This window comes from Callospermophilus lateralis, unplaced genomic scaffold, assembly GCF_048772815.1.
Source record: "Callospermophilus lateralis isolate mCalLat2 unplaced genomic scaffold, mCalLat2.hap1 Scaffold_120, whole genome shotgun sequence".
NCBI classification, from domain to species: Eukaryota; Metazoa; Chordata; class Mammalia; order Rodentia; family Sciuridae; genus Callospermophilus; species Callospermophilus lateralis.
In genome coordinates this window covers 3,430,399-3,450,909 of record NW_027512320.1, presented here as the reverse complement: position 1 = coordinate 3,450,909, position 20,511 = coordinate 3,430,399, and the positions used below count along the sequence as shown (strand labels likewise).

At 43.5% G+C, this 20,511-nt stretch overlaps 1 pseudogene; it reads right to left on the bottom strand.

Annotated features, from left to right (window-relative positions):
• Nucleotides 1–831: 831 nt before the first annotated feature.
• Nucleotides 832–3,500, bottom strand: LOC143386700 (rho GTPase-activating protein 17 pseudogene; annotated as a pseudogene).
• Between the last annotated feature and the right edge of the window lie 17,011 nt (nt 3,501–20,511).

Here is a 20,511-nt window from a genome sequence, read left to right as displayed (position 1 = left end):
TGCCCTATGTCTACAAAAGGAGGTGGAAGACCTCCTGCTTCTAAGGAGCCTGACCTTCTGCTTTGCAGCCACATTACACAATTAGGATCTTTTTCTATTTTTCAAATGATGGTCTGTTGAAGAGAATCCCTGGTGATTTTTTTTCATATAAACCACAGAATATATTTAATTCAAATTAAACATGAAACTAGAATAATGTTCGGTCCTTATCAAGGAGCAATTACATTGTTTAAAAAAAAAAAGACAGTACATTTTTCTACATTCTGGCAATCTGACAAGGCACAAGTCACGTCCAGTTTGATGAGGTGACAGATCCAGCACTCACCATCGATGCTCACGGTTCTGAGGGGGACTGGGAAAACACACACCAGACTTAATATAAAACGGTTCTGCAGCAAGTCTGCAGGAGGGGCTCCCTCCTGGTACATGAGGGTGAGCGCCCCAGGAGCAAGCAGCACTGACCTGCATGGCTGAGGGTTTTATTAAATAGATGGCGCGTTGCTTCTCGTTCTCTCCGAGCTGCTGTGGGTGCCGCCTGCGTTCACAGCAGTGGCCAAAGCTTCCTATGCACTGCTCAGCAGGAAGGCTGGTCCTCTCTAGGTTCTTCTTTGCTTTTGACTTTTTGCCACGGTTGCCCTTCCAGGTAAAGAAAGCCAAATTCTTCAAGACCCAGGTCATGCAGCTTTGAAGTGTGGGCCTCCACGCTCTCCTTGGGCTGTGCAAAAGGCCAGGTCCTGCGCGGGAGGACCTTTCTCCTCCACTGAAAGCTATTCACTGTCTGGTCTGCCCAGCCTGGTTCCGGCCCACAGGGTGGGAGGGATGGGACGGCTGGGAGCGGCTTTCTTCACAAGGCGGTACTTTCCATGTCATTGTCTATATCCAGCAGAATGTGGCCGGGCAGGTCTTTGTTTGCAGAGTCTGAGTGCATTTCAGAAAAGATGCTGCGAAGCGGTTCTGAAGCCCTAGAATTGGTGTCTGTCACTATTTGGGAAGCTGTTGGTGCTGCACTGCTGAGGCTGCTGTCCCCGGCAGAGTGGGCGCCAGGAGGATGGGGGGGCGGGGGCATGCTGGGTCGGTTCCTCGGCTTTGGTACTGGCCTGGGTCTCGGCAGGGTTCCAGCATGTGTCTGCTCAGCCTCAGGGTTACTCACCGCCTGGGTCTGAGCAGCTGGCAGGTTGGAGTTCTGCTTTCCTAGGGGTGGAGTACTGGGGGGTGTTGGCGTCTGAGGAGGGGTGTGGGGTGGCTGCTCCAGTCGTGCTCACTGGGCAGTGTCATGGAGGTGGGTGGGCCCTGGCTGCTCGGCTTGCTGTGCCCCTGCGGCGTGGCCTGGGTGGGGGGCTGTGGCTGCGGGTGGCTGGGTGCTTGTATTGGAGACAGGCTGCTGGAGTACCTCCGGGGTGCAGAGAGCTGGGAGGTGGCCGAGGGCTGGCCTGGGGCTGGGCCTGTGTGCTATGGGGGAGGAGACGGACTTCGAGCGGATGGCTTTGGTGACAGGCTGGGTGGAAGCTGAGAAGCTCCTGGAGCAATCGGGCCCCCGTGATGGCCAGGAGGCGGGTTCCCCGGTTTCGGGGGCGCTGGAGCAGGTTTTTTAACTGCCCGGCGCAGCGTGTGAGGGCTGGGACCAGCAGCGTTGTGAGCTGGGCTGACAGAGAGCTGATGGGAGCTGGCACCTGTCTGGGCCTGGCTTTGGCCACTGGTCATTTGACTGCTATTTCTCCCTGGTGCAGGGACAGCTGCAGATACAGAATCCTTGGGTTTTGGAGGACTGCTGTCACCCCCGGGCTCAGCCCCTGCTCCAGTATGCTCGCAGGGGAGGGGACTGTCCCACCCCCTGAGCTGCTTTCAGCCCTAGAGCTCTGGGAAGGGGGCTCTGGGCCTGCTGGAGCCGAGGCGCTGCCGTCCGTGGGCGGGAGCGGTGGCTGGAAAGCCGGGGATATGTGCTTTCTATTTAGAGTGCCACCCCGCCGGTGGGCCTGGAAGTCCATAAGCTTCACACCAAAGCTCTCCTTATTCACCAAGTCCCCTTCCATCACCGCCATGCTGGCCGGCCGCTTCCTCTCCGGAGTCCCCGAGTCAGAGTCGTTTCCAGTTTGGGACGAGTGATTGGAATTTGGGGTGGCGAGAGGCACGAATGCTTCTGATACATTAAACTCCACCTCTTCAGGGAAGAACCAGTCTGCGTGCTGGATGATGGGCTCAATCACTGCAACCACATGGACGGATGTGGCCACTGCCATTTCAGCCAGTGTTCCTTCATTTTTGGCCCATAACAAATTAGGGCCTAACACGATTGCAATGTTGCTAGGAGTCATTTTATTAATGTCACTAGTCTGAGCAAGCTTCGCAAGGAACTTGATTAAATACCTAAAATTAACAAAATTCTGTGGTGGCAACTTCTGACATGTTCTCCATAAATCTTGAAGTTTTTTGTCCTGATCCTGCACACTTGCCACTTGTGTCCACTCCTCATACAGATTAAAAGTCATCAGAGTTTCAGGCAATTCCCGCAGGTAGGACTTCAAAGCACCTGCTACAGCATGGGGGTCTGAGTAGAACTCGTCCAGGTGAGAAGTAGAACAATCCAAAGCGGCTTTCAGCTTCTTTAACTTGGAGGCTCCAGCCCAGATTCGGAAAAGGCCCTCCTCCTTCATGCCCATCTCCAGGAGCAGCATGACACAGGCTTCGATGGGAAGCGCGATCTCACGCCCACTCCACTTCAAGTGCTCTTCCAAAGGCGTCCCAAAGGCTGGCTTTTCTGCCCACTTATCTTGATGGGCTCGCATTTCGGGAAGGGCCTTTTCTAAGACTGCTAATGCTTTTCTATGGTAATCTGCTTGGGCTTCTAATAACATAACAAAGAATTTGCCGAACTCCCCTTCCTTGGCCATGAAGTTGTACATGTCTGCTGCAAGTTGATCCTTGCACTGTTCTACTTTATTTCCAGCTTCATCCATCTCTTCCTTTAAGGTATCTATTTTTGATGGAAGCCCCTGAAAGTTGGTTCCTGAAGATTTGTGAGCTTGGTTCCACCTGGCTCGGACAGAGTCCCAGTCCAACACCAATTTAGCCAGCTGTTTCCTCTGTTTCTGGATGTTGGGAATCTCCACCTCTGCTATGCCATAGAGAGGGTCCATGATCTCCTTCTCAATGAGGACCTCATGCTGAGAAAGCTCCAGAGCCAGCTGGTGCTCAGCGTCTCCACAGGTCTCCAGCATCTTCCCCAGGAGAAAGTCTTCCAGCTGAGTGGATGCTTCTTGCATATTCTGGGTGAGAGCTGTCAGAAGGAGTTTTTTGTGTCTTCTCTTAGCATCGGTGCCATGCTGGCCCTGGAAGCATGCCATGAGCCACTTATGGGAATGGTGACACATTGACCGCACAGTGTCCAGACGCCGCTCGATCTGTAACAGATCTTCACTGAGGACTTCTGTTTTCTCGGCTCTGCCCATGGTCTGGTTGGCCAGCTGCTTCATGCGGTTGAACTGCTTCTTCATGGCAGCAGCGGCAGCCCCGGGCAGGGCGGGAGACGGCCTGGCGGCTCCTACATCACTTCCCGGCCCCCCTGGCGATGTTTTGCTGAATCTGAGCCCTTAGTTCTAGGAGACCCCTTCGTCCAAAGGGGAGGTGATAGGAAACAAACATTCCTCCCTCCTTCTCATCCTTTTCCCTCTTCTTGCTTCTGATGTATATCTTTACAGAGAATGAAGATATGAAACGACCTTCCCAGGAGGAGTTTGCAGACTCTGGTCCATGAAACACGGAGTAGCATGTGACCCCCTGATAGATTACTAAAAAGCAGTAGTCCAGTAGGGGCTAGGGAACATCATTAGGTACTGGAATAATGGCAATAGCTCCTGCACTGAAAATATGAGCAAGGAACTAAGAAGAAAGGTGAAACAGGGTGGTATGCAACCCACCAGCCATTGTCACTAAGGTGTACAGGGAGGAATCTCACATCCACCTGCACAGTGACTCTCCACAGCTTGTTATTGCTAGGATCTCCAGTTTATGCATAAGAGAGCTGAGGCCCAGTGACCACGGGTATTTGCCAAAGGTCACATGGTGCATACAGAGAAGCAAGGAGGGGCATGAGCTTAGGCAGTTTGACCCCATCTCCCGCCTTGCACTCTGCACAGCACTCCACCCCGTGAGGGTGAAACGGAGCACCATGCAGGAGGGCAGAAAGAGAGCAGCAGGGTCACATCTCCATGACTCTCAAGGAAGCAGCCCTGTCCACATTGGCTGCTTTGCTGGAACCTGATCCTCTGGCTCTGCTGATGGCTTGGCCCCTTCCTACTGTCAGCATTGGGGATCAGATGCTCACTTAACCCTTGGGATTAGCTCCAGATCATGGAGAATAATCAGCAGTCAGCCAAGGCGCAATGCAGGTGGCACCTCACATGCACACACTTACAGACCCACTCAGTCTCCTAAATAAAATGTCAGCATCCAGTTCTATCCCTAAATTTTTATCCAGAATGCAGAGAAGAAACAGGAAGCAGAGACAAGCCTATGAAATGTTCTAGCTATCATACCTGACAAAGGAGATCAGATGTCTTGCTGTTTGGAAAACTCTTTGAAGTTCATAAGAGAATGACTGAATATGTATGTTCATATTTATACTTGCAGGTGAGAGATAGAGACAGAAATAGAAAGATGTAAAGGTAATTCCACTATATGCTTAAAGTATAATAATATAATTTTTGATCAATGAAACACATTATATCCATGAACATGGAAAAAACACCCATTCTCCTAATGAACTATATATGCAATTGAGAGAGAGAGATCCTGACACAGATAAAAAGCTGAGAGCTCCCAATGAGCTCTGTGACCCAGGGTGAGTGACCCCTGCTTCATAACTTCATTCCACATCTCAAAGATAGGTGGAGCAGCATTTACCCTTCCTGTTTTCTTGGCTTGTGGTAAAGGATCTATGTTTAAACACTTTTGAAAGTAGAAAATGCCAAATAAATGAAAGGGATAATTATCAGTTATCACCATCCTCATCATAATTTAATCCTGAGGATGACAGGCATGGTGGGGGAGAAACAGACTCGATCATAACTATCAGGAAGATGCAGCCAAAAGCGTATTTAAGCCATATTTCCCATCTATCACCACATCTGTACTTTGTTTTCTGAACAGCACTCATTCGGGAGTGTTGTGGCTTTGTTACTGTAAGGCTATGGCTGGCATAAAACTCACAAATTAAAAAGGCTTTTCCTCCATATATTTATTGATCTACATCTAGCCTGAGAAGATTTGCATGAATGCAAAAAATCCTACATGCCTTATTTTTTGTTTGCCTTCCAGGTAGGGTGCCCAATTCCAACTCATACCTCCCCAAGGACTAACTCCATTTTGGGGGTTACTCTTAGTAACCCAATCCTCTTGATCTGAAAGTTGACCAGGACTAAGCAAATGGGGAAGTCACTGAAATAAGTAAACTTACTTTTTACCTTACACCTCATCACTAAGTGCCCACCCTGCCTTAAGTGATGGAAGTAGCTATCTGTTTCTTCCTTCAAGGAATTGGTCTAGGATTCTTGCTGAGGTGAGCTTGGAGAGGTTAGGAGATAAAGGGACAAAAGAGACTTTGGCATTGTCCACTTCTTGTTTCCATCCCCTTCTTTTTTCTTTTAATATATATATTTTTAGTTGTTAGTAGATTTTTATTTTATTTATTTATATGTGGTGCTGAGAATTGAACCCACTGCCTCACACATGCCAGGCAAGTGTGCTACCACTGAGTCCCAGCCCCAGACCCAGCCCTTTCTTTTTTGCTAATTCCATGGATTTCTTTTTTCAGATGGTTACGAATGTCACCCTATGTTTTAAAAATCTAATGGAATCATTACTTAAAAATGGAGCAAGAATTGTGTGTAGCACTTTTCTCCTTTTATGTTTTCTCTTTTTCTTATTGAATTCTTGGACTCTGCTCAGCTACATTGAGGAGATAAACCGAGGCAGGTGGCAGAACCCCTATCCCAAACTATTATGGTCTAGGTGAGGAAAGAGTGGATGATGACCATGCTCCCGTATCCTTTTCAAATATTCACCTTCTGCTGTCCTCCTGCCTCCCTCACAGCCCTTGTGTAGGGTTAAGCCTTCTTCAAGGCCTCAGGACCCTATTGGGGAAAATCTGTTAAAGGAGGTGCTACTCCTGTTTGGGGTACTTTCAATTTCTCATTATTTTTTTTTAAATTATTTTCCAAGCATTCTACTTAAAATTTGTATTGTTTTTAAAGAAAGAATACAATAAAGTTTATGTTTTAACTTTCCCTTGATGAACATCTTAGTTTCTCATTTTGATTTCTCTCTCTCTCTCTCTCTCTCTCTCTCAGAGCAAAGCTGATTTCAAAAGATTCTACTAGGGCAATGGTATCTGCTTTCTTACACTATGGGAATTCCTTTTAAAGTAATGCTTTCACATTTCATAAACCCTCTTTGACCATCACATAATGCTTCTTGCTTTAATTATGCATGATTAATATTAACATTTCCAAGACTAGATTTCCTTTCTTTGTGTTTTCCTGTTTTATCTTTATCCATAGGCATTTTATTTCTAGCTTTCCTTCCTTACCATCTTGCTTAGGTGATTCTGTCCCTTAGATTTACTATCCATACAATAGGAAAGTCATCAATTTTAAAATTGGGTGCTAAGGCATATATTATTATTGGAGTAACATATCTCGACCTACTTATTTCATCTAGTAAGCGATCAACCATTTTAGTATTCTTATTACTGCTTTTGCTTTGTTGTTAATTCTATAGATGTAATCTATCTGCTATGTGTACTGTGGTTCTTTGCAAATAAAAATTATGGTTTGTACTTCTGAGAGTTAACCAAGTATACATTTAACTTTCTCTTCTAAGCATCAAAATTGAGACAAAATCAATGCATTTTGAACTAATTCCCACTATCCCCACAGTATCTCCCCTTCGTTTTTTTAAGAATTATTTCCTGGCTTTTGCACCTTGAGCTTCTGTGCATTCTTATTTCTACTATTCTGTCATTTCAGTTAGCTCCTCAGCCTTCATGTCCCCTGCACCTATTGTGTGGATGCCAGATTCCTTGGTGCCTATAACAGTCCATGTTTACCATCTTCAGAACAGCAGCAAACTGAAAGCATTTGTGTTCAATGAGAAAAGACAGGAGTTGTGTTGAGAGAGTCATGGGTGAGAGGTAGGTGCAGAAATAGTTTCTGCCCATACTCTGACCCCAGGGCAGGTCCTGGTCACCTCTGGATGGAGAAGCAAAGGGCAACAGCAAACACAGCTTCTCAGTAAGGTGTTTCTGAAGATCTTTGTGAAGCTCTGCTTCCAGCTCAGCTGCTAGGGTTTCTGTGACCCAGAACTGCAATGGGTATATTCAAGCCTCTAAATGAGGTCCTTTTCAGATTTGCCTTTCTGAAACATGGAGCCCAGGGAAATCCAGACACTGGCCTCTGAGCCCGCTGTCCCCCAGTGGTTGGAATCACAGGCGTGGACATACCCAAGAACATCCCAGAAGGGCAGGTGGACAAGGCAGGAGCCACATGATGTTGCAGGGGTGAGAGCTCCACTAGCCCATTAGTCATTCCCCTGTGATTCTCAAAAGTAACCATTGCAGGGTGGTTCAAAGTACTACCATATACTATCAGCAGTCCCTCGTGGAGCAAGTTCTAAATAGATTACACTTTTTTTATTAAATCATTAGTTGGATGTCTTCTAGGCTATTAGTCTTTTTCATGTTTAATCAATTTTTATAGCTGAGCTATTTCTTTAAATATTCAAGATACTCTTTTTCATACAATTATAAGCTACACACATGCACACTTGACACCCACAAATGTCTCCCCTAGGCCTACATGTGGCTCTACAAGCTCTGGCCTTTGCCCTCCTGTCTAGACATTTATTTTTGGGCCACCTGTTTTCTGACTCGTGGTTACTGAGTATACTGTGGTCATTATCTCTGTGTCCTCACAGTGGACACTGCTTTTTTTTTAATTTCTGGAATGGCTCCTCCACACTTCTTTAATAGCATCTCAGAGTCACTTTCTCTCTGTGACTTTTCTGGCCCATCTCTCACCCCATTCCTGGTGAAATGGATCTCTTCTTTCTCTTGCCCTTCCTCTGTTCTGAGCAGACCATCGTGTCACAGATGTCACCTACTGGGTTTCTCTTCTGGATTATTAGACCTTTGAGAGTAGAAGCCTCTGTTCTTCTTGTTTCTATCTCCAGAACATAAAAGAGGGAGTGGTGGGGCTGGGATTGTGGCTCAGCATACAGCGCTCGCCTAGCATGCTCAGGGCCCAGGGTTCGATCCTCAGCACCACATAAAAATAAATGAATGGAATAAAGGTATTATGTCCAACTACAACTAAAAAAATAAATAAATAAAAGAGGGAGGTGGTGACTCTTTGTTTATGGAATGAATAGAGAAATGAATGAATGATTAAGATGCAGTGGCTGAGAAAGAAGGGACACACTCATAGTAGAGGAAATGGAAGATCTGTCTGAACAGTGAGGCCTTCTCTCTATTGGCTGTAGGGAGCCACTGAAAGTTCCTGACAGTCCCAAGGTCCTACTGCTCTGAGAAAAGCATGGCTGAAGGGAAATCCACTGGGCCCCCCTGTGCCCTGACCTCAGCTGAACTCAAAACATGGACACAGCACCCTGCAAAGCAGGCATTTAGGTACCATCCCTTCTCCACAGTCTCTGAGAAATTCTACCAGCCAGAGGAACAGAAACAAAGTGAAAATCATAGGCTCATAGACCACAGGAGCCCTTTTCTTATATAATCATAGAGGTCATGAACTCAGGACTTATGTCTAACTGAATAGGAAATTCAAAATATAATACTGGAACCAGAAAAAAAAATCTTAAAAAAAAACCCTTTATTTCCACTTTGTTTTTTCCTATAATTACCACTAACCCACTATTAGGCTTCAAGGACAAAAATAACTCTTAAATCCCCATACATAGGTGCCAAACTAGTCTTTTTCACCCTAGAAGCATTTGGAGAAGATGATTCCTTCGGGCCTTGAGGGTCTGTAATTGTCAACAAGCTTGAGCCACGCAGGTAGGGGGTCTCCACTGTATGATTATGCCTTGCCTTGGAGCCATATTCTGACACCTCTAGGGCTGTCAGTTCTGGACAGTGTTTGTCCAGGGAGAAGAGAGTGGGAAGGAGAGGAATGCCAGGCAGTCTAAGGAAAAGAGATGAGCTGGGAATACACAGAGGAGACCTGTGGTAAACAGTGGCTACAGAGGGACAGATAAAGAAGGTAGAAGGACAAGTCATCAGGAGGTGTCCGCCTGTTCCCACCTCAAGGCCCTGAAGAACCACTGTGTGATTGCAAACTGTCTAGGACTGCATCTTAACCCCTGCTGTGGAAGAGAACTTGCACAGCAGGAGCTGTTGACAGCTGCACCACTGCCCTTTGACAGAAACCAAACCTCCTCCCTGTATGCTTGCTACACACTGCATTGTTATTTTCTCTTTTTCTGAATGCAGTTCTTTCCTAGCCCAACAAAGATAAGTCCTGTTCAGTAGACATGTGTTAATTGTCTGGTTAAAGGATTACCTTGTCTCATAGTTCTTAGGATATGGAGGGCAGCAAGTAGAAGAGGGGTTACATGGGGCAGGCCAGGATGGCACTGGACACATGGGGTCCTCTATTCTGAATAAGCAGTATGACTTGGGTGGTGGCAGATGCACCCTCTATATCTTTGATGCTCCAGTTTCTCCTGCAATAGACTCGGCAGACCGTTTACCAGAAGAGCGAAGTGGCAGTGAACACGTGGACTCAGAACTCTTTGCTCTGGCCATGGAAGCACAACTCGGGTCCTCTGTGAGATATGGCTGCTAAGAAGGACAGAAAAGAAAACTTCACCAGGCCAGCTTTCTATTTGATTGAGGATGCAGAATTCTGAGCATGAGGCAGTGAAGGAAGGAGGTTGCCTCTGCCCCTGAGGAGCCCAGACTTTGCAGCTAGAGAAAGTGAGAAGAAAGGAAAGCAAGATTGCCTCTTGGGAGCCTGATAGAGGTCTTCTGCTTAGACCAGGGGTTTCTGTTAGAGAGCCCCGAGGACTTGCAGACTCTGGCCTGCACTGCCCCTGTCTCATTTTGCATAAGTGCCGCAAAGGAACCGCCAGAGGCAAGACCTGGGGAGTGGTGGCCACTTGCCAAGGCACCTTAAAATAACCAAACCCAGTGGGCAGGCTTTGGACAGCAGCATAATAACTGTGGCCAGTAGGATGTCTACCTTTCATTAATGCACAGTGAGGAGATAGGAAGAGAGCACGTGGGTACAGCTATTGTTTTTTAATCTAGAGAACACTGTTCTTTAAGGCCCAATGTGCAGAAGACTCTAACTCCTTCCTTCAAGGTTTGGAGTTTGATTCCAGACACTGCACTTTAATCAGAATGGCATCTCCTTGTCCTGCTCTCTATATAGTCTCCCAGGTCCTCTGAAGGTGAGTGTACAACCAAAGCAGGAGTTCCAGGAACTAAAAGCCAGGTCAGATTGGTTTTATTTTCCAGGAGTGAATTCAATCTTATACTGAGCAGAATGCAAGAAGAAAAGGAAATGCAGTGGAATTCCAGGTCACTGCCAGGAGTAAGAAGGAGATGGGAGTGACTCCACGTGGTTGAACTTGTACACATCCTTCCATACCAACCTGGCAGGGAAATATCAGACAGAAAGACTGTTGCATGCTGTGCTGTGAGGACTGACTGCACAGTGAACCATAAGACTCTTCCTACCTGAAGGACTCAGGGGGCATTTCCATAAGGGGATGGAAGTTGACTGAGTAGAGATTCTCCAAGACATGAAGGGAAAACATACAAATGCATGAAAGAGTCTTCAGTGTTCCAGCGAATCAAAAACTCTGATGAAGATCCAATATGTAATGATGGTGATGATGGTAGAGAATGTGGCTAAGGAGTGGCCCTGGTAACATGGGAAGATTTGACCCTGCACCTCTGTTTGAAGGGAGAAGAGTTGATGGGTGTGGGCAAAGTTAGTATGGGGATTTTAAAGGGACACAGACAGATTAAGTCAATAAGCATCTCTTAAGCATCCACCACATGCTAGATACAGCACAGGATGTGGAACCATGGAGACAAATAAGGTTCAATTCTAACCCTGAGAAACTCACTGTCTATTGAGGAGCGTATGTAGAGAATCAGCATAATGTGGTACAGGCATATGGTAAGTAGGAAATTTCAAGGCCCTCACTCGATTCATACTCATTTTTAAATTCTTTGTCTTAAATTGGATCCTCCAATCAAATAAGCTTCATACTCCACCAAATCTATCAGTGTAATCACAAAGAATGGGCACTTAAGCCTGACTGAGCTTGAGAAAGTGCTAGACAATGATGCTGGTACACTGAGTCATCATCTGACTTAACAAAGCCACACTAGATTGTTAATTAAAAAAAAGCTCAGAGTGAGGTTGTGGGTATTACTCCGTGGTAGAGTGCCTACTGAAACACAAGGTCCTGGGTTAGATTCTAGCACTGATAAAAATAAAAAATTCCAGATAATGATGGCTTGGAAGGAAGTGAAAACAGAAGCTTCTAAGGTCAAGAGTAGAGGAGAGAAACCATAGAGCCCACCATCAGTGGTTCTCCAAATGGGAATCTAGATCGGCACATCAACATTCTCTAAGAATTTGATAGAATGCTACTTCTCAGGCCACTCCTCAGTCTTACTGAATTGGGAACTCTGGGAATAGACTGTGGAATCTGAATAAATAAGACCTCTGTGTGAATCTGATGAAGTGAATCCATGGTCTTAGCCCAAAGGCTAGGGAATAAGGACCTTTCCTTAAGAACCTCCACTAAGCTGTAGTCCAGACCAGGAGAGAAAGGAAGAAATCAGTCACCAAGGAAAATTCATATCACATGGACAAGAAGGGAGGGAGGAATCCACACTCAGGATGGTGGTAGATTTTGCAGGGGGGAGAATTCATTAGTATATTCTGTCAAGACCAAACTTTTCACTGTTTGATCACACCTCATTTGCATTTTTAATAGCCCCCATTAGACAGCCTCTGAGCTAATTAGGCAGGGGTCTATAATAGAAGACTTCTGTTTCCTGTTTTCAGAACTCAGAAACTAATGGCTGAAGCACTGCTAAAACAATTAAGTAATAAGAAAAATACTGTGTAAGATTGGCAAAAGCACAGCTGCCATAAATCATTACAAATGACTCGCAGCTCAAAATGTTTAATTAGGGAAGAAAAGTAACCTATCACATGTTGGGGTATGGGGAAAGCAGAGAGAGTGGGACCCTGAAACTGAGAGTCTCTTTGCCCTCTGCCAAGTGGAGGTGGGGGTTTGAGAGTCAAGGGATGCTGGAACTGATAACATATTCCCAGGCCCCACAGGGTGTTCAGGAGCATCATTTATTACATCTAAGTCTAATAGTAAGTGAAATCAGCAGTAAGGAAATCGAATCAGGACCAAAGGTTTAGATGTATTGGAAACAAAATGTGGGTTAACCACCAGGAGAAGAACCCTAGCAAACTGTGATCCTAGCTGAGGGCAAATGAAACGTGGAGTAGATAGGGAGTAAAATGAGGATGCTATAAATATTGAATGCAGCTTCATGCTCATGTTCAAATGAAAAACGAAATGGTAAGTATTGTTTTTAATGTGCAGATTATATTTGTTAATCAATTCCTTATTCTCTTTTCCCTACATCTTTCTGTATAGAGTGTTGGTGATGTTTAGCCTTAGGATTTAAGCTTCAAGCTACAGAATATGCTAGACAGAAGTGTCACTGACATAGTTTCACATTATCCAAGTATGTGTGTGTGTATATATATATATATATATATATATATATATATATATATATATATAGATTGATATAATTTTGTGTGCCTGTGCTTTTTTTTTTGGGGGGGGGGACAGGGTAGGCAAATCTTGGTCAATAGGAAGATTAGTTGCAATCTTTTAGATGGGAGAAAGATATTTTCATTATTGTTATGTGAAAATTTAACAGAAGGCCAGAGGCATGTCTATATGGATGCTGAGAAGTCAAAGAGGTGACTTTGTGACACTGAGTATCTCTTGTCCCCAGCTCCATATTTCCCCCCAAACATTCCCCTCTTCACTGTGATGACAGAAAGCCTATAACTACCTTTCTAACTTCACTCTCCTCTGTTTGCATTACCTAAAATGGTTTGTGTTTTTCCCAGCATGACATTGAATGATACATAGGACTTGATTAATTTGAATGTAATCTGAATGTATATCTATTTTATTTGCTAGTGTCACTGTAAATAGGCTCACCGACATTCTAAATCCTGTTAATTTGTATTGTTTAATTGTGAACTTCTGTAATTTATATTGATTAACTTGCAAGTTTAGTATAATTTTGGGACACATTGTACACAATCATTACAGAAGGATTAATTTGAATACTGCAGAATTAACTCCAACTTGTACTTATTCTTTCATGCATTATATTAAGTATTTATAGACCACAAGACACATATTCAGCACTAAGCTAGGCACTGTGGAATAAAATAAGGAAGGATAACACTTCTCAATATCTCAATACAAAGATATATCACAGTAACCACTGAATGAAGATAAGAAAAACAAATAAGTAGTACACATTTGGGGAGTTATGTGTTTATAGGAAAGATAACCGTGTGTTAGAGGACACTACAAATTGAGCTGAATCATGCAGGAGAGTCTAGACATTAGAAAGATGGAGAAAAGAAGTTAGTCTAGACAAAGTTAATATTTTAAAACTTATTCTCAGTTTTACTCACTTGTTCCTCTATTATTTTATAATATAGAGGTAGAAAAATTTGGCCCTTGGGCCCAAGTAGAACTACCAACCTGGTTTATATACCCCATTATCTAAGAAGGGTATTTTATTATTAAGAAAAAAATCTTAAAAGCAATATTTCATGATACCTGGAAATCATTAAAATCTCAGTGTTCATAAATACATTTTATTGGAACACAGCTCTACCATCCATTTACAAGTTGTGTATGGCTGCTTTGGCTCTACAAAGTGGAATTGGCTAATGGCAACAGATTGTGTGGTCTGCAAGACCTAAAATATTTACTATCTAGTTTTTTACAGAAAAACGTTGTGGACTCCTAACTTCATATATTATCGTATGATTCAATTTTAGCATCTCAGTTCATGCTCGAAATACAGAAGGTACATTGGGATACTTTGCACTTGATACCTAGTGGGGTTCCTTGCTTGTTACTTCCTCGTTTCTTCCTTTCCATTTTTTCCCCCTATTTCAGGGTGATAAATTTCAATGTCTCTTAAATGTGATGGTGCTTAAGTTGAAATAGAACAGAGGGTAAAGCTCTGGACTACTAGGCAGAGGCATCAGAATCTAGTTTTGATGCCATTGTGAAATTTCTGAGATCCTTGAAAAGGCAAAGTTACCTTCTTGTCCCCATTTTTTTCATATGTGATTTCCAGGTGCCTTCTGTCTATCATTCTCTGAGTTCATGGGTTATGGTCAACATCAACAGATTAAAGAGCCAATGTCCTCCCACCAAACACATACAGGTGTGCACGTGCGCGCGCGCACACACACACACTCCCCGACTCCTTCTTTTCCTTATTTTCTTCTAAACACTCTGCCCCAACAACATGGCCCTCTACTCTAAATGCTAAATATTATTAACCAAGGAACTGATTTCTGACATGCACCCAGCATCAGAATTTAAGCCTGGAAATCTGATATGTCTCTCTCATAATCCACTTGGTCATCTGAATCAGGGAATGCTAGAAAGAACAAAAAGGAGAAGAAAGAGAAGGAAGGCAGAGAGGAAAGGCAGGGGAGGGAAGGGACTAGGTCAGGAGGAGGAATGGGGAACAGGGGAAAGAGAAGAAGGAGATAGGAATCACCATGCCAATAAATTCAGGAGCAATGGCCACCAGAGAAAAATGAAGGTGCATTTTACCATTGCCAAGAATGAGTTGGCATCACCAGTGATAACTTCATCTGTTCACACAGACCAAAAAAGCCTGCCTTTCAAGCACAGCTTAGACACTTTGTTTTGGTCAGAGGCAAGGCTCCATGATTACCTCTCTGTCCCGACATTTTCTAGAACTCTTGAGCCTAAAGGACTTGCAAGGACTGGCAAAATCTGCTTTTTTAGTCCTGGAGCCTAACCGCCATACAGGAAGGAGGCACAAAGACAAGGGTAGCCCTGGAGGGATGATAGGCCATCTTGGACATCCCAGCCACATCCAGCTCACGATGGAAGAACCACCCATTTGACCCCACTTGACATCACATGTTGTCAAAGATCTTCTCAGTTGAGTTTTGCTTGAGTTCCTGACCCACAGGTTTGGGAGAAATGGTTTTAAGCCACAACATCTGAGAATAGCTCATTGTGTCACCATGGATATCTAAAATTCTTTCCCTCGCTGCTAACTAAAACCTTACAGAATATAAGCAATTTAGATCCTGCTTTAGGAAGAAAAAACAGTGAGAAACTGTCTGTGCTACAGCACAGTGTACCAACTGATATTAATAATGATTTTAAGCCCTCATGATGGCTTGAATGCTACTTAAGGAAATAGGAACACCTCACTTGTGTGATATATTTCAGACGTAATTCCATTTGAATTTTTTAAAATGGTGAATATTGGTAGAGCAACTTTAAGCAATCTGGAACACTGGTTTTGGTAGAGCAACTTCTTTAAGCAATCTGTAACACTGGTTTATTTGGGAAACTTCATCCCTGAGGAAGTTAGATGAAACATTTATTGTTATACACAGAAATCACTTTTGCCTTTGAATCAAAGAATCTGAAAAGGCAGCTGAATACAGGGCTTGCAGACGGAAGATGACCAAATTGAGGTAAAAGAGCTGAAGGGTAAAGTTGGAAGTTATAGAAGAGAAACATCCCTCATGGCCTGCTACTGTGGATCATGAGCTACCACTGAGCAATGTGCTTTTATCAGAGAGTACATCAAAGAGGTGATCTGGATCCTATCCACACCACAACCATTTATTTACTATACACTGTGGGCAAAATTACTTAACCTCTCCTGAACCCTAGTTAAAGAACAAGGCTGAATCCCACTGAGTGTCTTTTCAGATGAACTCTAGAGATTTCTGTATGAGTGAAGAATATCATATTCCCCTTTGGGAATTGTTACTGTTGAGGCAATGTGACTTCCTGAGAGGTTGGGTGGGTCCATACAGGGCTGGTAGAGCTACCCTGGCAATGTTTCCTGGGCCTGTCATAACAAAGTAACACAGACTTAGGGCTAAACAATAGAAATGTATTGTCTTACCGTATGGAAGCCAGGCATCTGAGATCAAGGTGTCAGCAGGGTTGATTACTTCTGAATCTCCCACCTCCTAACTTCTGGTAGTCTGCTGGAGATCTTTAGCACTCTGAGGTTTATAGATTCATCACCCTGTTCTCTGCCATTATCACACAGTCTTCCTGTGTGCAAGTCCATGTCTAATTTCATTTTTTAGAAAGACACAAGTCATACTCAATTGAGGCTCACACCAAGAATTTGGTCACAACTTGATTACTTCTATAAAGACCATATCTCCAAACAAAGTCACATTCAGAAATACTGGAGGTCAAGAATTTAAAATATCTTTATTGGGATGGGGGGGGGGAATAATCCAAGCCATAACACTTAGATCACTTGGCTGCAGAACTTTAGAGACTGAACATCTTTGAAAACAGAAACCTTCACAGATATCGATCTTTCAGCCTGACTCATTTTCCTCATTCCACCTTAGCCTGTAATTACCAGAGAAAGAATCTCATGAGTTATCCGGACAGCTTTACCAGATTGAAACCCTGGTGTGCCTCACTCTATCTTCTGCCTCAACACCTGCCCCTCACCCTTGTCTCTGACTCACTTCACAAGCATCTCCAAAATTTGACTCCCCTGAGTCATTGCCAAACTCTGCTCCTCTCTAGTGTTCCTTCCATCAATGAGACTCAGACATTGAATTTAATAGACTCCTTTAAAAAAATAAGCTCTTTCCAAAGCAGGAAAAGACACAATATCTGAATGACAAATGTATCTGTCCCTTGTTTAGGAACTTTAGAGAGAGACAGGAACAGAGGGAAAAAAAATCTCACAAAGCAGGCAGGAATAGCCACTTAGCCAATCAGGGACTGTCTTGGTGCACATGCCTCCCTCCTAGTTAATTCTTTTACACTAACAACTGCTTTGGGCACCATAAATTATATACCTGCTTTGACTAAAAGGAGTTGCATGATGAGTGGTAGGGCTTATCAAAATCGAGTCAACATTGCGGCACTGTCAGCATGATAGACAGAAAGGCAAGGTGTAATCCCAATGACTCCCCGGTGAAACATATACAGAGGCTTAGCCTAATCCCTGAAGGAATGACAGGGAAGATCAGGTGAAAAACCAATTAGCCTCTTTCCATATAATCCTAAACTTATGGGTTGGCTATTTTCATTCCTCCTACTCCCTGACTCACCAGGTAGCAGCCGGGAGGTGACAGAAGCCAATGCTTTTTTGGCAGAGCCATCTGGTACTTTTGGTGGAAGAGCTACCTGACTTTTACTGGACTAAAACTATGTCATACAAACCCACAACCTTAATTTTATTAGAGTAGTGGAAGACTATGCATTTGTCTCTGTTTTTCTAAATGAAGGAAAGTAGGTATGTGGGGAGAAGCAGGATTTCTCTCAAATCATCCATCAGTAACCAGGGTACCTGCTTTGTGTTCACCCCTAGTTAGGTATTATGGGAGATACAAGGAAAAGAGAAGCCATATTCTATGTCCTCCCAGGATTCAGAGTCTTGTATGGGAAGAAAAATAGATACAACTCTGCTGTAGGAGGAGAAAGTCTTAATGTGCTACTGATTTTCATATGTGAGGAAATCTTTTCCCTTTTCGCAGGACATGGGATTTTATCCAACTCTGGAGATGCTGTGCTCTGCACACTCATCTCTCTGTACCCTTTGACTTAGCCCCCATTGTAATCAGAGATACAATTGAGGCAAAAGGAAGCAGAGTTAGAGTAGCATCTGCAGTGGCATTAGGAGCTGAGAGCAGGAATAAAGAAAATAGAGCTTATAGTGCTGAGATTATGTGCCTACAAGATGGAGTTGACTAAAGGGGAACTAGAGAAAGATCATGATCAGTATGAGGGAGTCAGTCAGTAGCTCTGGAAGAAAATGCTTTCTCCACTTAGTAGTGGCAATATTTACAGTGCTCAAATGTACTGCCTTGGCCTTGGTGGTTGCTCTTTTCACCTAAATTCATATAACCTGCCCTGAGAGAGTTAATGAAGCCACTAAAGGTGTTTCATTCTTAGGACATGGATCAGTTACTGAAGGCCCTCAGCAACCAAGCCATCCAAGTCAATTTCCAAGAAACGAAGCAAACACAGCTCAGAGGAAAAACCCATGTTAATTGTTTTGGCTGCTATTCTCCTCTAGTATCTTTGCTCACATATGCCATGTTTACCTCTAATCAATTTCAGTTAAATTGATCTTACAATGATTGATAATAATTATCATTTCTCTAGAAAAAAATATTTTTCTCTTCTTATTTTTGTCTAAACTACTTCCATTTACAGTATTTAATTCCATGTGCCCAGTCGGGTGCTGGGTATCATGAGGGATAGAAAACTACAGTTTTTTCTGACCACTGGCTTGCTAGAACTCTCACTCTGATTGCTTTCCGAGGTCATTGCAACCAAACCATCAGGCACAGATGCCAGAGAAAGGGTAGGGCTCTTTTCTCAAGGGGAAAAAAATGCAAAGCTGTCTCCCTGCTACTTGGAACCTCCTGTCATGACTCTACCACAATTCATGACTCTACCACAATCCATGACTGGCTTGGTACAGACTACTTCCAGCCCTTGGGATTATGAAGCTGCTATTCTTCCTTTCTCAAGAGTCCCAGGGTCCTTGTTTCCATTCTTAACCTCAATATCCTCCTACCTACTTCCCCTTAACATCCTCAATAACTTCTCCAAATTCCTTTTTGTTGCATTTTAGCTGCTGGCAGGGTATGCAACTCCTCCCAATTTAGCAACATCTGAAAATTTAATTAGCAGGTGGTTGTCTCCCTCTTCCACATAATTAATGAAGATGTTAAAATAAAACTGGATTAAGAATTCATTGCACTATAATTTGAAAATCAGTGCCACAGTTACTGGATAAGCTCTAACAAGACAAGAGGGAGCAACTGGAGAGGGGCAATGGTGGCAAAGCCATTATGGGCTCTACTTTGAACTGAAGGCAATATGGAGCAATATGGAGTGAGCTCAGGCTGAGAGGTGGGAGCCTGAGGGCTGATCTGGTAATATGTCACTAATTAATGAAACTTCCTCATGCTAATCTACCCCCAAGTCCCAATGTGTGGGCTGAGGAACCCCAAGGAATTCTCAGCTCAAAGGACCAAGGGGTCAAGGGAATTCTGATGTGAGACTAAAACAAACACCATGATCCACTAAGAAGAGGAGGAATGAAGAACGGAAGAGGGAAACATGTATTTTTTTTTTACAGAATATTGTAATAATTTTAACAACAATCATTTCTGGGAGATTAAACAAAACACTATTCAGTCAAATCATACAATACTAGGAAGTACTTGTTCTTAAATATTTATTCTTGACCAATGAACACAGCAAACCTTAAACCAAAATAGCCAATAATAAGAAAGGGACTTCCTAACATTTAGAAATAACAGGTCATGGGGAAATCTTGTATCTTATCCTCTCTCAGACCACTCCTAATAAATCCCACCAGCTCTGATTTGACCTTCTGCTGGCCCTGGTCTTATTCTACTTCCTACCGTTCCTGATGATGTAGTGCCTTCCTGCTGAATCTCTTGCCTTAACTCTTCTGGACTTTGACTTCCATGACCTCTTACCTTGCTCCTTCTGCTCCTCCTTCAGTGTGGCTCTTCATGAGGCCACGAGGTCACATGTCCTTCCCACAATAACACAATAAGTTCCCTCACCTGTCCAACCGTCAGACTACTCTCATCCCTGTTCTTTGATGTTCTGGGGTTGGCAGTTCTACTCTACTCCTGCTGGTCATGCCCACTCAGCAGAGACCAAATCTTGGTATAGGATTAAGTGCATTTTATGGTGGACACACACAGCATGGGTTATTAGAGGGGTTAGCAGGTTTTTACAACAATTTAAGCTCCACAGGACCAAATACTAAAGAGAGAGCTACACTTATGGAAACTTTTCAAGCAAGTAAATTTTGAAGAATATAATTCATGAATCAGAGATTTGATTTCAAAGTCCTTTTTTTATGTTTAACACATGAGTTGGCAAATTACACATGACTTGATTGCTTTGCTGGCACAAGAGTGCAAATCCCAGGTCATGTTTGGTACCAGATACATTAATTTCAATACTTAAGCCTTGAGAGTTCTTTTACTTCAATGCATTGGAAAAGAAACCTGTTTTATTAAAAAAAAAAAAGAAAAAAAGAAAAGACAATGTAGTGATTCACGCAAGGGAATACCTTGAAATGGGTATAATTTATAA